Source organism: Enhydra lutris, unplaced genomic scaffold (genome assembly GCF_002288905.1).
Source record: "Enhydra lutris kenyoni isolate GAN:26980312 unplaced genomic scaffold, ASM228890v2 scaffoldscaffold3, whole genome shotgun sequence".
NCBI classification, from domain to species: domain Eukaryota; kingdom Metazoa; phylum Chordata; class Mammalia; order Carnivora; family Mustelidae; genus Enhydra; species Enhydra lutris.
This window is the reverse complement of record NW_019154087.1, coordinates 27,211,978-27,219,158: the sequence shown is the minus strand read 5'-3', so window position 1 is coordinate 27,219,158 and position 7,181 is coordinate 27,211,978.

Here is a 7,181-nt window from a genome sequence, read left to right as displayed (position 1 = left end):
TCCAGAAATTTTCTATGTATAATCAAATATGTATATATGCATGGTTTAAAAGATTTATAAATAGAATACATGTTTTCTGCAGCCTGCTTTTTCTTTTCCCACATTTGGATCTACTCCAGAGATTGAGGTTTTAAATTACGGTAAGAATTTCTTTTAGGAGGCAGAATTATAGAGATAATAAAAAGATCAGTGGTTAAAAAAAAGAGATTGTTGGTTGCCAGGGGTTGGTGGAGAGTGGGAATGAACAATGGAGGAACATAGGGCATTTTTAGGTGAGTGAAACTATTCTGTATGGTCCTGTAATGCTGGGTCCATAATATTATGCATTTGTCAAAACCTACAGAACTGTACAAAAGAAAGTGAACCCTACTGTAAAATATGGACTTTAGTTAATACTAATATATCAATATTGGCTTATCAAAGGTAACAAATATACCACTAATACACATTAATACAAGATATTAATAATAGGAGAATGTGTATGTGTGATGTAGGAACCTCTCTATTTTCTGCCCAATTTTTTTTTGTAAACATAGAATTGCTCCAAAAAAAAAAAAAAAAAACTATTAAAAAAATTTCATTTAGAAAAACTATTTTTTTTTTTTTAAATATTTTATTTATTTATTTGACAGACACAGATCACAACTAGGCAGAGGGGCAGGCAGAGAGAGAGGAAGGGAAGCAGGCTCTCCGCTGAGCAGAGAGCCCGATGCGGGGCTCGATCCCAGGACCCTGGGATCATGACCTGAGCCGAAGGCAGAGGCTTTAACCCACTGAGCCACCCAGGCGCCCCTAGAAAAACTATTTTGTAAACTATTTTTGTAAAGCTCTGTATAGGATATTTTAGAGTTGGAGGCTATAGGTCAAATATTAGGCAGGTTGTAGCTATGGTCCAAACATAAATTGATTAGTTCTAAAATAGCAAATTAAATTAGTTTGAAAAGATTTGCTAATACTGCACCTTGGAAATCTTAAGTGGAATCTACTGTGTTCTTTTGTTTCAGTAGGCTTCATTTAGTAGGCTTCATAGAGCCCAACCTGGGGCCTGAATTCATGACCCTCAGATCAAATCCTGAGCTGAGATCAAGAGCTAGATGCTTAACTGACTGAGCCACCCAAGTGCCCCAGAAGCCTTAAGTGAAATTTAAAATTTGTGATTTAAAGAAGTAATCTGTTAAAAATATCATGTTAATCAAGGGTAGCACAAAAAAAAATATGTTTTTCTTTTTAAAGATTTTAAAAAAGAGAGAGAGAACACAGGGCACAGGAGTGGGAGGAGGGAGGAGTAGAGGGAGAGGGAGAGGGAGAAGAAGGGTCTTCACTGAGCAGGGAGCTCTATATGGGGCTTGTTCCCAGGACCCTGGATTCATGACCTGAGCCAAAGGCAGATGCTTAACCGATTGAGCCGCCCAGGCATTCCCTCCACACCCACTAAAAAAACCCCAATATGCTTAAGAATTATGAGAACAAAAAGGAAATATAGCTGCAAAGATGTAAATAGTCATAACTGACATGCTGAATATTTTGTAAGTTAACAGGACATAGAGTAATCAGGAAATCATTAATCTACTACACTTGGTGTTGCTTATATTCTTAAACCATTTATGTATAGGTTTTTTTACCTAGATATGTCCTTAACAAATAGGTCATCAACAAGATATTAATGGGTGCTTTTAATCTAAATAGCACGATTCCAGGGGCACCTGGGTGGCTCAGTGGGTTAAAGCCTCTGCCTTCAGCTCAGGTCATGATCTCAGGGTCCTGGGATGGAGCCCCACATTGGGCTCTCTGCTCAGCAGGGAGCCTGCTTCCCTCTCTCTCTCTGCCTGCCTCTCTGCCTACTTGTGATCTGTCTGTCTGTCAAATAAATAAATAGAACCTTTAAAAAATAAATAAATAGCACAATTCCATACAAAATTCAGCTATCTCAAATTTATGCTATGCACAACAGTATTATCACAAAGCATTTGTTTCCTGTTTTCTTTACTGCCCAATTGATCACACTTGGAGTAGGCTAGTTCCATAAACTTCTGAGGTAATTAAGAATCTGTTCTATTATTTTAATGATTACATATGAAGATTACAGTATATATGGAATTTCTATGGGAAAAAAAGGTGGCTTCCAAAAAAGAAAAAGAAACTTCAAAAGTCTACAGAATTAAGCTTTTTATTATATATGTATGCATATATCTATGTTTGTATTTACTTATTTGTAATCTTTTTCTCGTCAATGACTGCAAAAGTGGCATGTCAATACAGTCCCTTAACATTGTTTGACTCACAATTTTTCAACTTTATAATAATGCAAAAACAAGGTGTATTCAGCAGAAACCGTACTTCAAATTTTGAATTAGGATTTTCATCTGGGCTAGTGATAGGGACAACGATATGCTCTAGTGATCCTGGGCAGTGGCAGCAGCCACAGCTCCCAGCCAGCCACAAAATCACCAGCAACAACCAATACATGTACAGATATTCTGCACCAATACAACTACTCTGTTTTTCACCTTCAATACAGTATCCAAGAAATTAGGTGAGATATTTGGTATAAACTAGGCTTTGTGTTAGATAACCCTGCCTAACTATAGGTTAATGTAAGTGTGCTAAGCATGTTTAAGGTAAGTTAGACTAAGCTATGATGTTCATTAGGTTAGGTGTATTAAATGCATTTGCAAATTACAGTATTTTCAATTTACGATGGGTTTGTTGTGGCACAAATCCATCATAAATTGAGGAAGAACTCTATACACTTACAGAATTATAGGGGCACCTGGGTGGCTCAGTGGGTTAAAGCCTCTGTCTTTGGCTCGGGTCATGGTCCCGGGGTCCTGGGATCGAGCCCCACATCGGGCTGTCTGCTCAGCGGGGAGCCTGTTTCCTCCTCTCTCTCTGCCTACTTGTGATTTCTGTCTGTCAAATAAATAATAAATAAAATCTTAAAAAAAAAAAAGAATTATAGAGTAGAAAGGTTTTTTCAAAGCTCACTCTAGTCTACCACATGTCTCTAGGAATTTCTAGGAATTTCCCATTAGGCAATTCTGCTTGTTTTTAGTACTAGGAAGTACTATGGAAGATGGTTTTAAAAGTTTTACCTTATGTTATTAATTTACCAACACCAGTTTTGTTTCTCTAATTTTGCCTTTATTTTCAGTTTGTTGCATTTCCTCTTAGAACTGTGGGTAAAGCAAAGCAGTTAAAATGTGGTTCCTCAAGAAGAAAGGGAAAGTATAATGTGACACCAAATGCCAAAATCAAAACACTCTTTTTAATAAATTTTGTTTATCTCTTTAAAAATGTTTGAATAAATTGGTAAGTTTAAGAAAAAATCTTTTTAAGAATCTGCTTAGGGGCACCTGGGTGGCTCAGTGGGTTAAAGCCTCTGCCTTCGGCTCAGGTCATGATCCCAGCGTGCTGGGATCGAGCCCCACATCAGGCTCTCTGCTCCGCAGGGAGCCTGCTTCCTCCTCTCTCTCTCTGCCTGCTTCTTTGCCTACTTGTGATCTCTGTCTGTCAAGTAAATAAATAAAATCTTAAAAAAAAAAAAAAAAAAAGAATCTGCTTAGTTTCTAAATCATTCATTTAACCCCAAACTGCAACCCAAGAGGGAAAGCCTGCAAATAATCTGTTCAGACATACAGGCAAATCTAAGCAATATAGTGGGTTCAGTTCCAAACCACCATAAAATAAGGCAAGTATCTTAATAAAGTGAGTCAAATAATTTTTTTGGTTTCCCATTGAATATGTTAGGTTACACTGTACTATAATCTACTAAACATGCAATAGCATTACATCAAACAATGTACATACCTTAATTAAAAATCCTTTATTATTAAAAATGCTAACCATCATGCAAGTTGGTGCAGCCTCTTTGGAGAACAGTGTGGAGATTCCTCAAGAAATTAAAAATAGAACTTCCCTATGACCCTGCAATTGCACTACTGGGTATTTACCCCAAAGATACAGATGTAGTGAAAAGAAGGGCCATCTCTACCCCAATGTTTATACCAGCAATGGCCACGGTCGCCAAACTGTGGAAAGAACCAAGATGCCCTTCAACGGACGAATGGATAAGGAAGATGTGGTCCATATACACTATGTAGTATTATGCCTCCATCAGAAAGGATGAATACCCAACTTTTGTAGCAACGTGGACGGGACTGGAAGAGATTGTGCTGAGTGAAATAAGTCAAGCAGAGAGAGTCAATTATCATATGGTTTCACTTATTTGTGGAGCATAACAAATAGCATGGAGGACATGGGGAGTTAGGAGAAGGGAGTTGGGGGAAATTGGAAGGGGAGGTGAACCATGAGAGACTATGGACTCTGAAAAACAATCTGAAGGGTCTGAAGAGGTGGGGGGGTGGGAGGTTGGGGGAACCAGGTGGTGGGTATTAGAGAGGGCACGGACTGCATGGAGCACTGGGTGTGGTACAAAAACAATGAATACTGTTATGCTGAAAATAAATTAAAAAAAATGATAAAAAAAAATGCTAACCATCATCTGAGCTTCCAGTGAGTCATAATCACTGATCACAGATCACCAAGACAAATAATAATGAAGTTTGAAATACTGTGAGAATCACCAAAATGTGACAGAAACACAAAGTGAGCAAATGCTGCTGGAAAAATGGTGCTGACAGACTTGCTCTGTGCAGGGCTGCCACAAACCTTCAGTTTATAAAAAATACAGTATCTGTGAAGCACAATAAAGTGAAGCACGGTAAAAAGCTATGCTTGTGTTAGGTTTTCCATTAATTTCATCTTACTGTTCCAATCCATCAAATGCAATTCCCTTACCTCTCTTATTTTGGATTTCATATTTCCTTAAACACATGCCCTGCTTTTTCCTGATTTAATCCTCATTTAGGTGGTACACATTCTCCATTAGCTTTTTGAGAGAGGATGTATGGAGTGTGAGACCTTTTAGGTTTGAACATAACTTTATTCTAGTCTCATAACTGATAAGTAGGTTGGCTTATATAGAATTCTAGACTAGAATTAATTTTCCCTTAGAATTCTGAAGCACTGCTCTATTACCCTTTTGTTTCCAGAGTTGCTACTGAGAAGTCCAACACATTTACCTTTGTGTGCCTCATATGAAACCTGTTTTTTTCTCTATAAACTTGTACATTCTACTTGTTGTCTCTCTACTTGCTATCTTTATAGAAATGTGCATGTGGTCCCCTTGAAGCATTTTAAGCAATCTTAATAAGATCCCCAACAGCCACATGTGATTAGCACTGACACATGCACTATCATCACACTGACCACACAGACGTACAGCAACCATGGTAAAAAACCAAGTGGAGCTATAATAAACAAGATGTGCTAACAGTGATGTAAGAGAGAAGATAATGCAACTGTGCATGTGTATGTGCCAAGTGGGTTTAGTTGCTTTGTATGTATTAATCCACTAAATTAGTATATACAATACAGCCTTAAGAGGTAGGTATTATCTGTATTTTTATAGGTCACATAATTTATTTTGGCAGAGCCAAAATTCTAAACAGTCTAGCTCCAAAGTCTATGGTCTTTTTTTTTTTTTTTTAAGATTTTATTTATTTGACAGAAAGAGATCACAAGTAGTCAGAGAGGCAGGCAGAGAGAGGAGGAAGCAGGCTCCCCGCTGAGCAGAGAGCTGGATGTGGGGCTCAATCCCAGGACCCTGAGACCATGACCTGAGCCGAAGGCAGAGGCTTAACCCACTGAGCCATCCAGGCGCCCCTCCAAAGTCTATGGTCTTACTGTTATGTTACCTTCTAGTAGTAGTAGGTGGTAGTGGTTTTTTGTTATATTGCTTTTAAATATCTTTTCTTGACAAAATAAAAAGTTGGCAAACCTATGTTGATTATCTCAATTAAAAAAATTATTGGTGAAATCTAAAAGCCTGGAGATCACCAGTTTGTGGGGCCAGTAGAGAAAGAAAAATGAAAATTTGAGATGGTAACTGATGAAGCACGGTCTTGGAGGATGAGCTCTAGAACACAGGGTGCAGAAGACTTGGAGAGCAGGGCAGATGCTAATTATAGGAGGAATTACAGCCACATGTAGAGATGCTGGTGAGAAGAGCTTATCTGTTAACTAAAATTCAGGGTCATCAAAGCTTAAAATAAGCATGATAGTAACAATTAGAAAGCTTAATAAATAAGTAATGTAAAGTAGTGAAGATCTGAAGGAATGAAAAAAGTAAATAAATCCAGGAATGGACTGACAGACTAGAAAAAGAGACAGTTTCAACACTAAATATCTTGATAAAGTCAAAGAATAAGTTTAGTAGGAATAAGGGAGTGGAAGATGTATAAAGAGCTATAGTAGGTTGTGGTCAGAAGGTAGTATTTTTGAATTTAAGATCTCAAAGCCAGAGTAAAGGCTCATTCACTGATGATGATGATGATGATACAAATGACAGCAACCATTCATTAAGCACATGAAAACGATTAATTTTATCTAGTCATAACAACCATTAATATAGGCATATTAGGGGAGAAACTGAGGTTCTAACAATTTTTCAATAAAACTCTTACGTTTTTTCAATAGATCTTAACAAAACTCTAAAATTTATATAGAGTTATCTATAACTGGCATTTCCAAGATAATTTTGAAAAAATATGTGGATTATTAACTGCTGTTAATATCCTCCTGGGTATTAACACTTATTATAAATCTGTAGCAATTATAATAGTGTGGTAATGTCACAGAAGTCATACAAATTGACCGATGGAAAATTACCCACATATGTGTGGAAACCTGTTCTGAGATGAGTGACATAAAATAAAAGTTAAATTATTCAATAAATGCTTCTAGAACAATTGTACATATATAAATAAAAGAAAATAAAATAAAATTAGATCTCTACCTCATGCGCAAAAATAAGTTGATTAAAAACATAAATATGAAGAATAAGAGTTTTAAACTTTTAGTAAAAAGATAGATAAAAATCTTTGTTATTTTGAAGTAGGAAAGGATTTCTTAAACAAGATTTCCAAAACGCAAAACATAATGGAAAAGATAAATCTGACTACATTAAAACTAAATTTCAGTATAAGAAAAGACACCACAAACAAAGGTCAGAGAAAAGTCTTAAACTGGAAGAAGACAGGTAACCAATATAACCAACAAGGTATTATTTTCCAGAAAACATAAATCAATGAAAAAGATGAGCAAAGCATTAGCAAAATGAG